The sequence below is a fragment of the Coffea arabica genome, chromosome 9e, assembly GCF_036785885.1.
Source record: "Coffea arabica cultivar ET-39 chromosome 9e, Coffea Arabica ET-39 HiFi, whole genome shotgun sequence".
Taxonomy (NCBI): Eukaryota; Viridiplantae; Streptophyta; class Magnoliopsida; order Gentianales; family Rubiaceae; genus Coffea; species Coffea arabica.
This window is the reverse complement of record NC_092327.1, coordinates 5,533,651-5,553,643: the sequence shown is the minus strand read 5'-3', so window position 1 is coordinate 5,553,643 and position 19,993 is coordinate 5,533,651.

Here is a 19,993-nt window from a genome sequence, read left to right as displayed (position 1 = left end):
CAAAGCCACAAATTGCCAACACTTGGCACTACCAAAACCATCCAAATTTTTTTTTTCTTTCCTTGCATTTTGAGTCCAATTTTTCGGCCAAGAGGATAGCTATGAGGAGGGGATATTTTCCACCAATATCAAGGTTATGTGCTGGTAAGGAAATGGTAGTCAAGTGGGGTGTTCAATCGGTAGTGATCGATACCCGTCGGTTCGAGCCTTTTTTTCTTAAATCACGTGTACTAGGGTTTTTACCTTCTAATCACTAACTTATTATTATCACTTCAAATCATATAATATTTATTCATCCAAAAGTCACTCGTAGCTACCAAATTTGATCCTTACTCCGTACCGAATAGTCACACTACGGAAAAACGTGAAAACCCTAACTTGCTCCAATTTGAAAACGAAAAGTGAAAACCTTTACTTTCATGTTCATTTGCTCTTATTGTGGGGTGATTGGGTGGTAGGGCTATTATAAAATCATAATTTCCAATTAAAAGGGCATTTTTAAGAAAACGTGAGGGGTTTTACAATTCCATAAATTGAATTTAGGGTTTCGGTTAAAATATGAGAAATTTGAGAAAACGGTCAGTCACAAATGAAACTAGGGTTTTGATTAGACTTTATTTCTAGAATTTAGGGTTTCTAGTTTGTAAAACAAAATAATAAAATAAAGAAACCGTAATATTCTCTTTGAGGCTAAACAACAATAGTATCCTAAAAGTTGGGGTATCACAATCTCCCTTCATTAAAAGAATTTCGTCCTCGAAATTCATCCATGCACTCCTAAATAGCGTAGGGTATTTTCTTGTATATCCATTTCTAGCTCTTAGGTCTCACTGTAGCCAAAATTTAGCTTAACAATAGAAATCATGAATCGTACCTTCTACTATCTCCGATGGTTCAGGTAATGCCTGTTGGTCCAAGGCGTACACTCTAGCTGGCACTCTTGGCTTAGTCCCTCCTACATTTGCTTGTTCAGGGTTTAGGTGTGACCTACGGGGACAAGTTGCAAGCTGGTGCTCGGCACTACCACACCATAAATATTTTCTTGCCTTTCGCCAACAATCATTCTCCGTATGATTGGAATTTCCACAGTACCCACAAGATACTTGAGGGGCTGAGGTCTGACCTCCTTGTGAGGCACCTCTTGCTTGGCCCCAGCCACGTGAAGCTCCTCTTGGAGTACTTTCCTTAAATGTCTCTGAAATTTTCTCACCACCATCTCCTCGACCTATCTTAGAGGGTAGCATATCTAAATCATCCTGTCCTTGCCTTTAACTTTCACCAGGCGCACCTCTCCTTTTTGCATGAAAAGCTCTCACTTGCGCCCTAGCAATTTCTATTCTTTGGACCTTCTCCAAAACCTCCGTAAACGTATTAATCTGGGCTGCCGCCAAAGCCTCTTGTATTTCCACATTGAGCCCTTGCACAAACCTCCGTACTCTTCTTTGCCCCGTAGCTTTCAGTTCAGGAGCAAATTTAGACAACTTCGTAAATTGAGTTTCATACTCAGCTATATTCAAAGTTCCCTGTCGGAGCTTAAAAAAATCGTCCTCTCTCTTTTCCTGAACGATAGGTGGAAGGTATTTCTCATTGAACTCCCGCACGAAATTCACCCATGTCCATGCGGTCCCCTCTCTCTCCCACTTAGCCCTCACTACATTCCACCAAGCCCTGGCCGGTCCCTCAAACTGGAAAACCGCAAATTGTACTTGTCTATCCTCTGTATAGTTTAAAGCGGCAAAGATGTTGATCATTGCCTCCAGCCATCTCTCAGCTCCTTCCGGGTCTGGTCCTCCCAGGAACTTAGGTGGAGAGAACTTCTGGAATCTCTCTAAGGCCCTATCTTGCCCCATATCGGGGTCCCTATGTTGATTTACAGGGGCTTGACCCTGTTGTTCCACTAAACGGGCCAGAATATTAGTCATTTGTTGGATTGCAGTTGCCACTTGATCTCCCTCTACAGCTTGGGGTCCAAGTTGTGGCTCGACCGTTGCACCTCCCTCATCTCTCGGTTCCCGCACCGGTTCTTGGGCTTGCCTACCCTCACGACCACGACCAGGACCACGTCCTCGAGTAGTTCCCCGATCCTGACTTCTTCTACCTTCCATGCTTCGCGACTAATCAACTATAGCAATATAGCCAACTAATCAATGATAGAATATAGCCACTAAATAACTATATAAATATAAACATAATAAAATAAGGCTCAAATAAATCTTTCCAAATCATAAAACAGGGGTAATGCAACACATTCAATCAAAACTCAAAGCACATGTATAATAAGGATCCCAAATCCCACGAATATCTTAAATATATTTCAAATCCAGACTATTCGCATTCCCCGTGCCATTGCTTTCGCCATCCAAACTTATTCTAATATTATGCGAGATCTCAATTTATCGTAAAGGCATCACTCATTGGTACTCGGGGACAAGAATCCGAAAATATAATAATTCACCACTCAAGTTGGCCAGGCTCAATAGAAAATCACCCGTATTAGAGATTCTTACCCAACATACATATCTAAGGTCCCCAACAATAGACAACCGTTCCACACTTAACAAGTCAATCCGCACAGTCCGAGAACCCTTTTTCGGCACGAGCTCAATAGGAGCTCTGATACCATCTGTGACGGCCCCAACTCCCCCTCGACGTACCCTAGGATTTAGCGGACCGCCTGCCCAACTCTCGTCAGGACTCACTCACTCGAATCAATTAAAATAAGGTGCAATCTCAATAATAAACGAAATAACGGTTCCCAAGTTTGGAACATACGAATACATTCATTTCTATCTCAATCATCCATACAGTCCCAAATACATCAAAAGAGTTAAGTTCTCAGTACATCCAACCCTAATCGAGCGACTAGTGCGAGTACAATTACAAAATTCAAAACAACTAGACTACGCTAGTCTGTACACGTCTCACGCCTCGCTCGTACCCCTGTAAGGAAAACAAATGGCGTGGTATGAGCTAAAAGCCCAGTGAGATTCCAAATAGCAAATTGACCATTATTTATAAGTACAAGTTTTCGATTTAGCAAAGTAACGAGTATGAGGAGTTCATAAAAGTGAGCAATAACATTTCAAGTAGTAATCTCAAAATGAACGAGTGTAAAAGTTTTCAGAATAAACAATAATCCAATAAGCAATAATCATTCCAAAGTATAAGGATACGGAAGGCTCTCAGGAGCCAACTTCCCATTTCATCATCAGGAGCTTGATCACGTAATAGTTGACACTCCGTCAACTTTCAAGTAAAGGAACCAATCCCGTAGAGCACCACTTACACTACTCTCCGTCCACCATTCACCCTCTACTGGGCCCAAAATCCTCAATAAACACGGGTGGTAATACTCGAGTATACCGATTAGTCGAGGAGATATCGCTCTACTCGACAAACAAGAGACCCAGGGTTCGTTACCCAATCGACCAAGCCCTTGCCGGCTCGACTCGAGTAACTTGCCGCAGGGTTTCTGGAATTCCAGGAGGTGCGCACATCATAAACAAGTATATCAATTCAATTTCAACAATAAACAAGTATATATCAAATAAGGGCAAGTGCGATAAAGTACACTCTTGCCCGATCAAGCCAATCATATATCATTTAATCATATTGATCAAGTATTGGAAACAAGTGTCCAGTTCAATCAGGTATTTGGAAGCACTCACCAAAATGAAGTGCCCCTAGCAATCACGTCTGGGCTATACTCCGGGTTCGGAGTCCAAATCTGCGATAAAACTTTGTTTCAGAACTTTAAAAATCAACTAAGGTTCGAAACGTAGACGTTTCGTTCAATAAGAATTAAAACATGGAAATTCACTTGGAGAATATTCGTGAAACACTCGCTCGCTTTTCAAACTATATAACTTTGTAACATTTATACTTGAAAATGCCATTTGAGTCGAAAATACAAGGAAAACATACTACGAGCAGTCATTATTTTATTTCTCAAGGGTACAAGTTTGGTCAAATCCTTACTTATATACCTTGGTAAAAGAAGAATACCTTGGTAAAAGAAGAAGCAAATATCCTAGATAGTTCAAGTGGTAATCACTCTTAATCCTTACTCAAGTTGCAAGTACATTTCTCTAGTCCTCGAGCGTAAATTTGGGCAGCACGCCCTTTGTATTTTCCTAATTCCAGCCATTTATGGCTTCATTATTTTCCTCATTCAAACCCAAAGGTAAACACACAACAATCTAATTTCAATAGCCATTTAATAGGCTCAAGACAATACAAGAACAAAATCAAGCTAACAACAAGTGCGGAAATGGAGTTTAACAAGAGACAGATTTGATAGAGTTTTGCGTAACGGACACAACTGAAGCTACGCTTATCGGATTGGGGTGCAACTTATACCGTTTCGAAGCTAAAACGAGGGCCTATAACTTTCATGAAGATCACTTAGTCAAATTTCCAGTGTAACCCAGTCAAATTTCCAATTCACAGAACCAACTTCCAACTAACCGGCTAGTTAACCGAACAACATTTAAATGGCCATTGGATGACTGGATGAACTGTCTAAAACGGATCACTGGATGCATCCTAGGGCAGTGAGGGTATTTTGGTCTCTTCACAGGCTACGTTGCTCCGATTTGGCTGAAATTTTGTTGGCATCCATAAAATTCATTATATACAACTTTCATGTTTTGTGCCAAGCTTAATTCGGCCTCTAACATAGGGCATTGAAACCGGACAGAATTGAAGCATACAATTCTAGAAATCTGGAATTTTTGGGATTTCAAGGGCAATCTCTTCATTTTCTTGATTCAATCACTACCACAACCTCTTATACAAGCCTATATACATCATATACCACTCCTACAACAAGTATAAGAAGGAAATCAGTCACACCCTAACTTACATACATCACCCCAAAATCATCATAACAACTTGTATAGCTACTAATCTAACCAAAACATGAGTTATATAACAACATAAATAAAAATAAAAGAACCAAAGCCATGGGTCAGACCTTATACCTCAACAAAAGGGCTTGCAAGAGTAATACTTCACCTCCTCTTGAAATTTTTGGTTCCCTTAGCTTCCCAAGTTCACAACTCACAAGTTAATCGGTTTAGAATCTTGTTTCTTTCACTCAAATGGTGCAAATCAAGATGAAAGAAGGTTGTTTCTCTTGCTCTCTCTTTCTCTCTCTCTTGTCTCGGCCAAACCAGAAAAAAATGAGGAAGAATGAGCTAATTTGCAAGATAAGAAGGTAAGAAAATTAAGTTTAGTCAAAGCCACAAATTGCCAACACTTGGCACTACCAAAACCATCCAAATTTTTTTTTTCTTTCCTTGCATTTTGAGTCCAATTTTTCGGCCAAGAGGATAGCTATGAGGGGGGGATATTTTCCACCAATATCAAGGTTATATGCTGGTAAGGAAATGGTAGTCAAGTGGGGTGTTCAATCGGTTGTGATCGATACCCGTCGGTTCGAACCGTTTTTTTCTTAAATCACGTATACTAGGGTTTTTACTTTCTAATCACTAACTTATTATTATCACTTCAAATCATATAATATTTCGTTATCCAAAAGTCACTCGTACCTACCAAATGTGATCCTTACTCCGTACCGAATAGTCACACTACGAAAAAACGTGAAAACCCTAACTTGCTCCAACTTGAAGACGAAAAGTGAAAACCTTTACTTTCATGTTCATTTGCTCTTATTGTGGGGTGATTGGGTGGTAGGGCTATTATAAAATCATAATTTCCAATTAAAAGGGCATTTTTAAGAAAACGTGAGGGATTTTACAATTCCATAAATTGAATTTAGAGTTTCGGTTAAAATATGAGAAATTTGAGAAAACGGTCAGTCACAAATGAAACTAGGGTTTTGATTAGACTTTATTTTTAGAATTTAGGGTTTCTAGTTTGTAAAACAAAAAAATAAAATAAAGAAACCATAATATTCTCTTTGAGGCTAAACAACAATAGTATTCTAAAAGTTGGGGTATCACAGTTGGTGCAAATAAATGTATTCAAAGGATTGAGAAACAGGGGAGAACAACCGTTTTTTATAACCCTTTTAACATTCAAAGGGTTCCTAAATAGTTTACTATGCAAGATTTGTTTTCAAAAATTTGGAAGATCAAATTCTACCCAACAACCAGCCAAGAAAGTTGAGCCGGATGCTGGGCCGGTTCTGTGGAAGTATTTTTTTCAAAAATTTTGAGGAAACTTTCTGCCCAACCACTAGCCTTGTAACCGTGCCATGAAGCTGCCATGGTTCCTGATCGGGTAGGCTTTAAAGCCTTTTTTTATAATAATAACTTTTTATAATTATGAGTGAAAAACAAACGCAAGTTCTTCTTACAAACGCCTAATTCTCCGAAACGAAGGCACTCCTAACCTATCTAGTCTGATCCCCCACGAGCCAGTGCCGGAAATGCACGAAAATTGTCATAGACCTTGATATGTTGTTCAGGATGAGAGACACCTACATTGGACAAAGCATCCACCACGTTGTTAGCCTTTCTGTAACAATACGAGAATCGAGCTGGGTCATCCATGAACTGCCAAATTTGCCGTGCCTCTCGATGGATCTGCCACGGACACTGGAATTGCCGCTTAAGGATCCCAACTATGACCAATGAATCCGATTGAACGCTTAGGTTACCAAAACCCTTGTGGACACACAATTGAAGCCCAATCAACAAGACACGAATCTCCGCTTGAAGGGAAGTGATCTTCCCAAAGAAGGCCGAAAAGGCAAGCAGAGGCAACCCAGTTGCATCTCGGAGAACCCCACTGCTTCCACCCACTCCAGGGTTCCCCTTAGCACAACCATCAACATTAAGGATGAGCATCCCACTCCCTTTCACCTCCCAGCGAACACGTTGGACTCCACAGGCTGGCAAATACGACCAATCATACAGCTGCCCAAATGTTTTCGCCCCAGTCGTATGCTTGAACTGGATCTCTACAATGAATTTGACCTCCGAGAAAATGGCTTGGCAAATCGTAGTGGAGTGCATCGGGAAATCCTCAAATACCGCTTTATTCCTAGCTTTCCAAGTGTGCCAGCAGATAAAACTGGGAAGAATAAAGCAAATGAACTGCCGTGTCGCAGTCTGTTGTGACCGCAACCACCATTCAACTGTGCGAGCACGCAAGGAGGATCCAGAGCACCTAACACCACACTAACCACCAAAATAATTCCAGACATCCAATGCTATGTGACCACTAGAAAACACATGCTCGAGAGATTCCTCAGACGCAACTGGGCAGCAAGGACATTTCGATGGCAAGTGAAACCCTAGGTGGCATAGTGTATCCGGCAGCGGCACCCTCCCCATAAGCAACCGTAGCATAAAGAAAGACACTTTCAAAGGGATTCGAGAATGCCAAACCTTGGAGAGAACCATAGACGTGTTGTGGACCTGCTGTACGTCACGGAAAGCTGACGCCAAAGTGAATTTTCCAGACTGTGTGGGCATCCAAATTACTTCATCTGCACTTCCTCTATCAAGAATCGGGTGGTGTAATATAGAAGACATAATGTAGCTTGGTAAAAATTGAGATAACAGACTCACATCCCAAGTCCCATTTTTTATACTGCTATGAAACGACAAATGTGGGATAACTGTTGCGCGAAGAAACAAAGCACCATTGCCCAACCAATTATCGTACAAAAAATGGCAGGACCCATCATTTACTAGCCATAACATAGAGAGCTCGACTTGTCGGCTCACGTTCACTATCCGTCGCCAGACCGCCGAAGAAGTCAGTGTCAATTTTGCTTGATAGAGGTGGATTCCTCTGCAATACTTTGCTCGCATGAACGCAGCCCATATCGACGTCCCTATTTGAAAGCTCCATCATAGTTTACAAGAGAAAGCTGTATAGACGTCTTCGAGCCTCCGAAAACCCACCCTGCCTTCCTCAATCGGGTAGTACAACTGAGACCACCAGATCCAATGAAGCTTCGTTTCGTCAGGCAATGAACCCCATAAGAAGTTCGAGCAGGCCTTCTCTATAGTGCCAAACACCGAGCGAAGGAGTACAACAGTCAACAATAAATGGACTGGTATCACTGACAACACATGCTTGATTAGAACTATCTTACCTCCTGAGGGCAAGAGCTTTGATTTTCATGACAAAATCCTTTGTAAAATTGCCTGACACACCTCCCCAAAATATGACGATTTACTCCTCCTAAAGTATAGCGGAAACCCTAAATAGCGTATGGGAAAGACCTGCCAAACAAACCCCGTGACGCGCTCAATCACCCTTCTTCTGGCCGTTGCCAACAACGGATGAACCAAGTACCCACTTTTCTGAGGATTTATCAGCTGGCCCGAACACTGTTGATATACTTCCAGTACCCGCATGATCTCCTTCAAAGAGGAGGTGGACCCATTCGCAAATATAAGTACATCATCCGCGAATGCCAAATGAGTTATCGAAGGGCACCCATACGGACCTTGAAACCCCAAGAAACCCGACTGTTGCGCCAGGTTGTTTAAACCTCTCGACAGAACCTCAACCCCTATAATAAACAGTGCCGGTGACAACGGGTCCCCCTGGCGGAGCCCTCTCGTAGATTTGAAAAATCCATATGACGAGCCATTGATAATTACTGAGAACCAAACATTAGACAACAGCCGCCATACCAACCAGGACACCCTGTCATAAGTTTTAGACATGTCCAGCTTCAGGACGACGTTTCCACCCCTAACATTTTTGCCAATGCCCGATACCACTTCCTGACCAAGCAAATAATTCTCTGTTATATTACGACCCTTAACAAAACCTGTCTGCTAGGAGGAGATAATCTTTGGCAAGATGCCAGCCAATCGATCAGCCAAAATTCTAGATAACAATTTGTTGAAGAAATTACACAGGTTAATCGGTCTAAACTGGGAGAAATCCTGAGGATTCGATACCTTAGGAATCAACACAATCGAGGTAGAAGTGACGAAACGAGGTAGCTCTGCCCCATAAAAGAAGCTTAGTACCGCAGTATGGACGTCCTGAGCAACAACATCCCACGCAAAGGTAAAGAATTTGCCCGTGAACCCATCCGGGCCAGCAGCACTATCCCCATCCATTACCCTCACCACCCGATGAACCTCCTCTATAGTAGGAGCCAACTCTAAGAGCCTGTTATCCTCCCTCGAGACCACAGGTGGAATAAGATGCAACATATCCGAGGAGGACCATGACGAGCCCGAGAAGAGGTCAGAAAAATATGTTATTGCCTCACTCGCTATATCCTCATCCGCCTCTACCCACACTCCAGTGGACGTTTTAATTATATGAATAATACCTTGAGCCCGTCGCTGCCGCACCACTACATGGAAGAACCTAGAGTTGCGATCTCCATTTCGAAGCCATTTGACTCGAGCCTTTTGATTCCAGAACTGCTCTTCATTAGACAACGCTTGACGCAACTCCGCTTGAGCCTTGTTGAGTTCGACCTGTGCCTCCTCCGAACCATCCTAATCCATGACCTCCTCTGCCTATTGAACCGTGTCACGACCCCACCTCCCCCTGAGGCGAACCTGAGGGTTCGGCAGGCCGCCTGCCCAACTCTCGCCGGGACTCAGTCGTTCACTACAATCCTCAAATGAATTACAAGAATAAACCTCAAATATTACAATATAAATCTCTAATATACATCAAATTCCCCAAAAATTATATATCATAAGCGAAGCGGAAACAATTCCCAACTATACATAAAATGATTCCAAATCCAAATTGTACAAAATATAGGCCATCCAGTCACGTGCACAAGCACAACAAGTCCTTCCTTCGCTTTGAGCCCTATGGAGGGGAATAAAATAGTTTTGGGGTGAGCTGGAAGCTCAGCGAGTAACCAGTAAAATCAGTAATCAAATAGGTTTAACCATAGTTCATTTCAATGATGTTCAATTCAAATCAACTGATAGGTCCAGAAACAATTTCAACAAAACATTAAATATGGAGTATCACTAATTCAAGAAACATGTACAATGGAAAGCGATAGTAACATTCATGGAAAAATACGTTCGTTCTCCTGTCATTTCCTTTTTCTTTTCATTTGAAAGTGCATTATTTTCCACCAACCTCCACCAACCTACAAAGGTAATACTCGAGTATACCAAACGTTCACCCAAGTTCCTAGTCGCCCGACCGAGTCCGCTTCTGGCTCGAGACGACCGGTAACAAGGGGCAATGGCCAGTTCAGCCCAAAAGGCTTACATTCATGCGCAAGTAGCATTTAATCATTAACCATTGAAAATTTCACATGTATTTAGATCGAGTGCGATAAAGTACACACTCGCCTGGAAAACTTGTTTTAACAATCATTGAAAGCACTTAACACAATAATAACAAGCCAATAAGTCAAAGAATACAGTAAACAAGGAACACTCATATGCAAGCACGCATGATATGCAAGAAAACAGTTCAAAAGTAACTTTGGAAACAGTTCAAAAGTAAATAATGCAGGAAACGGTTCATAAATAACTTTAGAAATAGTTTGAGGTCACTCACCTCCATGGCTCAGAAATCATCCATCAAATATCATTGCCTTGCTCAAATCCAAGTCTTAAATCACAAACTCAATGCAAACGAGTTCCTTCAAAGTTCGGACAGCACTTCCCCTAAATTTGCTAACTTTTCCAGCCATCATGGCTTCATTACTTCCTCAAATCAGTCCCAAAGGTACACACACAACAACAAGTTCATCCAATAGCCATTCAGAAAGCTCCAAGCAGTACAAAGACAAGTCAAGCTAGGGAAAAGTCCAGAAATGAAAGTTAAGCTCAAAACCAGAAAAACAGTTTTGACGTCATTTTGCGGTAATGGTACCAAAAGCACTACGATGGTCGGATGAAGGTGCAAGACCCACGATCTCGAAGCTAAAAGACAGGGCTACAACAATGTAGAAGGCCACTCAGTCCAAATCCTAGCACAACTAGGTGAAATATGCCAAATACCAAACCAGAACCGTAATTACAGGGTTACAAATCACACTATGCTGTAATTAGTCCAACTCAGTCTATACAGGTCCAAATGCATTGATTCCAAAGGCATGCGGTAGCTAAGACATCAAGATACATTTCATCAGAAGACACCAACACCCAAATCCAAAACAATTCCAGTCAAAACAGACGATTACAAGCGCAGTTCGCACATTCTGATCAACCCAGAACAGCAACAGTAAAATCGACATATCTCATTCTACACTACTCCAATTGCCCTGAAATTTTACAGGCACCTCAAGCACATCAATACCTACAACTTTCATGTTTTAAGCCAAGGCCAAATCAGCCTCTATCTATGACCTAAAATTTCGGACAGAATGAAGAACCAAGAAACCCTAATTTTCCAGATTTCTTCCAAAACAGAAATTACTTGCAATCTTCCACTTTTTTCACCTTCTAGAATCATTATATACCATTTTCAATCATCATACATGACCTCATAATCATACTCATATTAAAACAGAAAAATCCCCAAAAATAATAAAAGTTCATCAATTCAACCACAACTCAAGATATAATCCATCAAACCATCTCTTTAGCCATCACAAGTCACTAATTTAGCATAATCAAGAACAAAGAAAGGATTGCTAGACATGAACCTTGAAATATCAAGAAAGTTGATGGCTTAGTCCTTTGCCTTCTCTAATCACTCCACCACTACCTTCAATCTTCCTAAACAAGTGACTTTTGTGGAGGAATTTGAATGTTTAACGGTTGATTCACAAGATTGAGCAAGAAATGGAGTTGGAGTTGAAGGCTTTCTTCTTGTATTTTGCTCCAAGAGGTTCGGCCAAGCTTGCAGAAATTTAGGTGATTTTTGGGTCAAAATTGAGTATTAGTAAAGGTAGGAAATAATGGTCAAAGTCAAGGTTGAATAGGAAAGTGACACTTGTCACCCTTTTGGTTCAAAACTTATCTTTTTGTCTCTCCAATACAAATATCTTAACACATTGTAAAATAATATCACTTAATACAAAATTCCAACAAGTTGTCAAAAATATAATGCATTTACCGCACTTGCGGGTCCCACGTCCAAAATACGCTTTTAATTTCTCAAAAACTAACCGATACTAGAAAAATCATTTTAAAACTATTTTTGCTCATAAACTTTATCTGGAGAATTTTTCTAATCAAGAAAATGTAGAAAAGGCAGGCGTTTAAAAAATAAACCCTAGAAAATTAGAAAATTTCCGGGTTCTCAAACTCATTTTTTTTCGGGGCGTCACAATCTCCCCTCCTTAAAAGAATGTCGTCCTCGACATTCCCTCTTGTACCAATCAAGTCAAGACATCCCTCAAAAATCTTTCAAGAGTCAAATCAAACCCACAGTCCGGCATCCTAAACTTCAAGCCTAGGATACACTACAGAGATCTGAAGCCTAAGCTCTGATACCAACTGTCACGACCCCACCTCCCCCTGAGGCGAACCAGAGGGTTCGGCGGGCCGCCTGCCCAACTCTCGCCGGGACTCAGTCGTTCACTACAATCCTCAAATGAATTACAAGAATAAACCTCAAATATTACAATATAAATCTCCAATATACATCAAATTCCCCAAAAATTACATATCATAAGCGAAGCGGAAACAATTCTCAACTATACATAAAATGATTCCAAATCCAAATTGTACAAAATATAGGCCATCCAGTCACGTGCACAAGCACAACAAGTCCTTCATTCGCTTTGAGCCCTGTGGAGGGGAATAAAATAGTTTTGGGGTGAGCTGGAAGCTCAGCGAGTAACCAGTAAAATCAGTAATCAAATCGGTTTAACCATAGTTCATTTCAATGATGTTCAATTCAAATCAACTGATAGGTCCAGAAACAATTTCAACAAAACATTAAATATGGAGTATCACTAATTCAAGAAACATGTACAATGGAAAGCGATAGTAACATTCATGGAAAAATACGTTCGTTCTCCTGTCATTTCCTTTTTCTTTTCATTTGAAAGTGCATTATTTTCCACCAACCTCCACCAACCTACAAAGGTAATACTCGAGTATACCAAACGTTCACCCAAGTTCCTAGTCGCCCGACCGAGTCCGCTTCTGGCTCGAGACGACCGGTAACAAGGGGCAATGGCCAGTTCAGCCCAAAAGGCTTACATTCATGCGCAAGTAGCATTTAATCATTAACCATTGAAAATTTCACATGTATTTAGATCGAGTGCGATAAAGTACACACTCGCCTGGAAAACTTGTTTTAACAATCATTGAAAGCACTTAACACAATAATAACAAGCCAATAAGTCAAAGAATACAGTAAACAAGGAACACTCATATGCAAGCACGCATGATATGCAAGAAAACAGTTCAAAAGTAACTTTGGAAACAGTTCAAAAGTAAATAATGCAGGAAACGGTTCATAAATAACTTTAGAAATAGTTTGAGGTCACTCACCTCCATGGCTCAGAAATCATCCATCAAATATCATTGCCTTGCTCAAATCCAAGTCTTAAATCACAAACTCAATGCAAACGAGTTCCTTCAAAGTTCGGACAGCACTTCCCCTAAATTTGCTAACTTTTCCAGCCATCATGGCTTCATTACTTCCTCAAATCAGTCCCAAAGGTACACACACAACAACAAGTTCATCCAATAGCCATTCAGAAAGCTCCAAGCAGTACAAAGACAAGTCAAGCTAGGGAAAAGTCCAGAAATGAAAGTTAAGCTCAAAACCAGAAAAACAGTTTTGACGTCATTTTGCGGTAATGGTACCAAAAGCACTACGATGGTCGGATGAAGGTGCAAGACCCACGATCTCGAAGCTAAAAGACAGGGCTACAACAATGTAGAAGGCCACTCAGTCCAAATCCTAGCACAACTAGGTGAAATATGCCAAATACCAAACCAGAACCGTAATTACAGGGTTACAAATCACACTATGCTGTAATTAGTCCAACTCAGTCTATACAGGTCCAAATGCATTGATTCCAAAGGCATGCGGTAGCTAAGACATCAAGCTACATTTCATCAGAAGACACCAACACCCAAATCCAAAACAATTCCAGTCAAAACAGACGATTACAAGCGCAGTTCGCACATTCTGATCAACCCAGAACAGCAACAGTAAAATCGACATATCTCATTCTACACTACTCCAATTGCCCTGAAATTTTACAGGCACCTCAAGCACATCAATACCTACAACTTTCATGTTTTAAGCCAAGGCCAAATCAGCCTCTATCTATGACCTAAAATTTCGGACAGAATGAAGAACCAAGAAACCCTAATTTTCCAGATTTCTTCCAAAACAGAAATTACTTGCAATCTTCCACTTTTTTCACCTTCTAGAATCATTATATACCATTTTCAATCATCATACATGACCTCATAATCATACTCATATTAAAACAGAAAAATCCCCAAAAATAATAAAAGTTCATCAATTCAACCACAACTCAAGATATAATCCATCAAACCATCTCTTTAGCCATCACAAGTCACTAATTTAGCATAATCAAGAACAAAGAAAGGATTGCTAGACATGAACCTTGAAATATCAAGAAAGTTGATGGCTTAGTCCTTTGCCTTCTCTAATCACTCCACCACTACCTTCAATCTTCCTAAACAAGTGACTTTTGTGGAGGAATTTGAATGTTTAACGGTTGATTCACAAGATTGAGCAAGAAATGGAGTTGGAGTTGAAGGCTTTCTTCTTGTATTTTGCTCCAAGAGGTTCGGCCAAGCTTGCAGAAATTTAGGTGATTTTTGGGTCAAAATTGAGTATTAGTAAAGGTAGGAAATAATGGTCAAAGTCAAGGTTGAATAGGAAAGTGACACTTGTCACCCTTTTGGTTCAAAACTTATCTTTTTGTCTCTCCAATACAAATATCTTAACACATTGTAAAATAATATCACTTAATACAAAATTCCAACAAGTTGTCAAAAATATAATGCATTTACCGCACTTGCGGGTCCCACGTCCAAAATACGCTTTTAATTTCTCAAAAACTAACCGATACTAGAAAAATCATTTTAAAACTATTTTTGCTCATAAACTTTATCTGGAGAATTTTTCTAATCAAGAAAATGTAGAAAAGGCAGGCGTTTAAAAAATAAACCCTAGAAAATTAGAAAATTTCCGGGTTCTCAAACTCATTTTTTTTCGGGGCGTCACAATCTCCCCTCCTTAAAAGAATGTCGTCCTCGACATTCCCTCTTGTACCAATCAAGTCAAGACATCCCTCAAAAATCTTTCAAGAGTCAAATCAAACCCACAGTCCGGCATCCTAAACTTCAAGCCTAGGATACACTACAGAGATCTGAAGCCTAAGCTCTGATACCAACTGTCACGACCCCACCTCCCCCTGAGGCGAACCAGAGGGTTCGGCGGGCCGCCTGCCCAACTCTCGCCGGGACTCAGTCGTTCACTACAATCCTCAAATGAATTACAAGAATAAACCTCAAATATTACAATATAAATCTCCAATATACATCAAATTCCCCAAAAATTACATATCATAAGCGAAGCGGAAACAATTCTCAACTATACATAAAATGATTCCAAATCCAAATTGTACAAAATATAGGCCATCCAGTCACGTGCACAAGCACAACAAGTCCTTCATTCGCTTTGAGCCCTGTGGAGGGGAATAAAATAGTTTTGGGGTGAGCTGGAAGCTCAGCGAGTAACCAGTAAAATCAGTAATCAAATCGGTTTAACCATAGTTCATTTCAATGATGTTCAATTCAAATCAACTGATAGGTCCAGAAACAATTTCAACAAAACATTAAATATGGAGTATCACTAATTCAAGAAACATGTACAATGGAAAGCGATAGTAACATTCATGGAAAAATACGTTCGTTCTCCTGTCATTTCCTTTTTCTTTTCATTTGAAAGTGCATTATTTTCCACCAACCTCCACCAACCTACAAAGGTAATACTCGAGTATACCAAACGTTCACCCAAGTTCCTAGTCGCCCGACCGAGTCCGCTTCTGGCTCGAGACGACCGGTAACAAGGGGCAATGGCCAGTTCAGCCCAAAAGGCTTACATTCATGCGCAAGTAGCATTTAATCATTAACCATTGAAAATTTCACATGTATTTAGATCGAGTGCGATAAAGTACACACTCGCCTGGAAAACTTGTTTTAACAATCATTGAAAGCACTTAACACAATAATAACAAGCCAATAAGTCAAAGAATACAGTAAACAAGGAACACTCATATGCAAGCACGCATGATATGCAAGAAAACAGTTCAAAAGTAACTTTGGAAACAGTTCAAAAGTAAATAATGCAGGAAACGGTTCATAAATAACTTTAGAAATAGTTTGAGGTCACTCACCTCCATGGCTCAGAAATCATCCATCAAATATCATTGCCTTGCTCAAATCCAAGTCTTAAATCACAAACTCAATGCAAACGAGTTCCTTCAAAGTTCGGACAGCACTTCCCCTAAATTTGCTAACTTTTCCAGCCATCATGGCTTCATTACTTCCTCAAATCAGTCCCAAAGGTACACACACAACAACAAGTTCATCCAATAGCCATTCAGAAAGCTCCAAGCAGTACAAAGACAAGTCAAGCTAGGGAAAAGTCCAGAAATGAAAGTTAAGCTCAAAACCAGAAAAACAGTTTTGACGTCATTTTGCGGTAATGGTACCAAAAGCACTACGATGGTCGGATGAAGGTGCAAGACCCACGATCTCGAAGCTAAAAGACAGGGCTACAACAATGTAGAAGGCCACTCAGTCCAAATCCTAGCACAACTAGGTGAAATATGCCAAATACCAAACCAGAACCGTAATTACAGGGTTACAAATCACACTATGCTGTAATTAGTCCAACTCAGTCTATACAGGTCCAAATGCATTGATTCCAAAGGCATGCGGTAGCTAAGACATCAAGCTACATTTCATCAGAAGACACCAACACCCAAATCCAAAACAATTCCAGTCAAAACAGACGATTACAAGCGCAGTTCGCACATTCTGATCAACCCAGAACAGCAACAGTAAAATCGACATATCTCATTCTACACTACTCCAATTGCCCTGAAATTTTACAGGCACCTCAAGCACATCAATACCTACAACTTTCATGTTTTAAGCCAAGGCCAAATCAGCCTCTATCTATGACCTAAAATTTCGGACAGAATGAAGAACCAAGAAACCCTAATTTTCCAGATTTCTTCCAAAACAGAAATTACTTGCAATCTTCCACTTTTTTCACCTTCTAGAATCATTATATACCATTTTCAATCATCATACATGACCTCATAATCATACTCATATTAAAACAGAAAAATCCCCAAAAATAATAAAAGTTCATCAATTCAACCACAACTCAAGATATAATCCATCAAACCATCTCTTTAGCCATCACAAGTCACTAATTTAGCATAATCAAGAACAAAGAAAGGATTGCTAGACATGAACCTTGAAATATCAAGAAAGTTGATGGCTTAGTCCTTTGCCTTCTCTAATCACTCCACCACTACCTTCAATCTTCCTAAACAAGTGACTTTTGTGGAGGAATTTGAATGTTTAACGGTTGATTCACAAGATTGAGCAAGAAATGGAGTTGGAGTTGAAGGCTTTCTTCTTGTATTTTGCTCCAAGAGGTTCGGCCAAGCTTGCAGAAATTTAGGTGATTTTTGGGTCAAAATTGAGTATTAGTAAAGGTAGGAAATAATGGTCAAAGTCAAGGTTGAATAGGAAAGTGACACTTGTCACCCTTTTGGTTCAAAACTTATCTTTTTGTCTCTCCAATACAAATATCTTAACACATTGTAAAATAATATCACTTAATACAAAATTCCAACAAGTTGTCAAAAATATAATGCATTTACCGCACTTGCGGGTCCCACGTCCAAAATACGCTTTTAATTTCTCAAAAACTAACCGATACTAGAAAAATCATTTTAAAACTATTTTTGCTCATAAACTTTATCTGGAGAATTTTTCTAATCAAGAAAATGTAGAAAAGGCAGGCGTTTAAAAAATAAACCCTAGAAAATTAGAAAATTTCCGGGTTCTCAAACTCATTTTTTTTCGGGGCGTCACAATCTCCCCTCCTTAAAAGAATGTCGTCCTCGACATTCCCTCTTGTACCAATCAAGTCAAGACATCCCTCAAAAATCTTTCAAGAGTCAAATCAAACCCACAGTCCGGCATCCTAAACTTCAAGCCTAGGATACACTACAGAGATCTGAAGCCTAAGCTCTGATACCAACTGTCACGACCCCACCTCCCCCTGAGGCGAACCAGAGGGTTCGGCGGGCCGCCTGCCCAACTCTCGCCGGGACTCAGTCGTTCACTACAATCCTCAAATGAATTACAAGAATAAACCTCAAATATTACAATATAAATCTCCAATATACATCAAATTCCCCAAAAATTACATATCATAAGCGAAGCGGAAACAATTCTCAACTATACATAAAATGATTCCAAATCCAAATTGTACAAAATATAGGCCATCCAGTCACGTGCACAAGCACAACAAGTCCTTCATTCGCTTTGAGCCCTGTGGAGGGGAATAAAATAGTTTTGGGGTGAGCTGGAAGCTCAGCGAGTAACCAGTAAAATCAGTAATCAAATCGGTTTAACCATAGTTCATTTCAATGATGTTCAATTCAAATCAACTGATAGGTCCAGAAACAATTTCAACAAAACATTAAATATGGAGTATCACTAATTCAAGAAACATGTACAATGGAAAGCGATAGTAACATTCATGGAAAAATACGTTCGTTCTCCTGTCATTTCCTTTTTCTTTTCATTTGAAAGTGCATTATTTTCCACCAACCTCCACCAACCTACAAAGGTAATACTCGAGTATACCAAACGTTCACCCAAGTTCCTAGTCGCCCGACCGAGTCCGCTTCTGGCTCGAGACGACCGGTAACAAGGGGCAATGGCCAGTTCAGCCCAAAAGGCTTACATTCATGCGCAAGTAGCATTTAATCATTAACCATTGAAAATTTCACATGTATTTAGATCGAGTGCGATAAAGTACACACTCGCCTGGAAAACTTGTTTTAACAATCATTGAAAGCACTTAACACAATAATAACAAGCCAATAAGTCAAAGAATACAGTAAACAAGGAACACTCATATGCAAGCACGCATGATATGCAAGAAAACAGTTCAAAAGTAACTTTGGAAACAGTTCAAAAGTAAATAATGCAGGAAACGGTTCATAAATAACTTTAGAAATAGTTTGAGGTCACTCACCTCCATGGCTCAGAAATCATCCATCAAATATCATTGCCTTGCTCAAATCCAAGTCTTAAATCACAAACTCAATGCAAACGAGTTCCTTCAAAGTTCGGACAGCACTTCCCCTAAATTTGCTAACTTTTCCAGCCATCATGGCTTCATTACTTCCTCAAATCAGTCCCAAAGGTACACACACAACAACAAGTTCATCCAATAGCCATTCAGAAAGCTCCAAGCAGTACAAAGACAAGTCAAGCTAGGGAAAAGTCCAGAAATGAAAGTTAAGCTCAAAACCAGAAAAACAGTTTTGACGTCATTTTGCGGTAATGGTACCAAAAGCACTACGATGTTCGGATGAAGGTGCAAGACCCACCATCTCGAAGCTAAAAGACAGGGCTACAACAATGTAGAAGGCCACTCAGTCCAAATCCTAGCACAACTAGGTCAAATATGCCAAATACCAAACCAGAACCGTAATTGCAGGGTTACAAATCACACTATGCTGTAATTAGTCCAACTCAGTCTATACAGGTCCAAATGCATTGATTCCAAAGGCATGCGGTAGCTAAGACATCAAGCTACATTTCATCAGAAGACACCAACACCCAAATCCAAAACAATTCCAGTCAAAACAGACGATTACAAGCGCAGTTCGCACATTCTGATCAACCCAGAACAGCAACAGTAAAATCGACATATCTCATTCTACACTACTCCAATTGCCCTGAAATTTTACAGGCACCTCAAAAACATCAATACCTACAACTTTCATGTTTTAAGCCAAGGCCAAATCAGCCTCTATCTATGACCTAAAATTTCGGACAGAATGAAGAACCAAGAA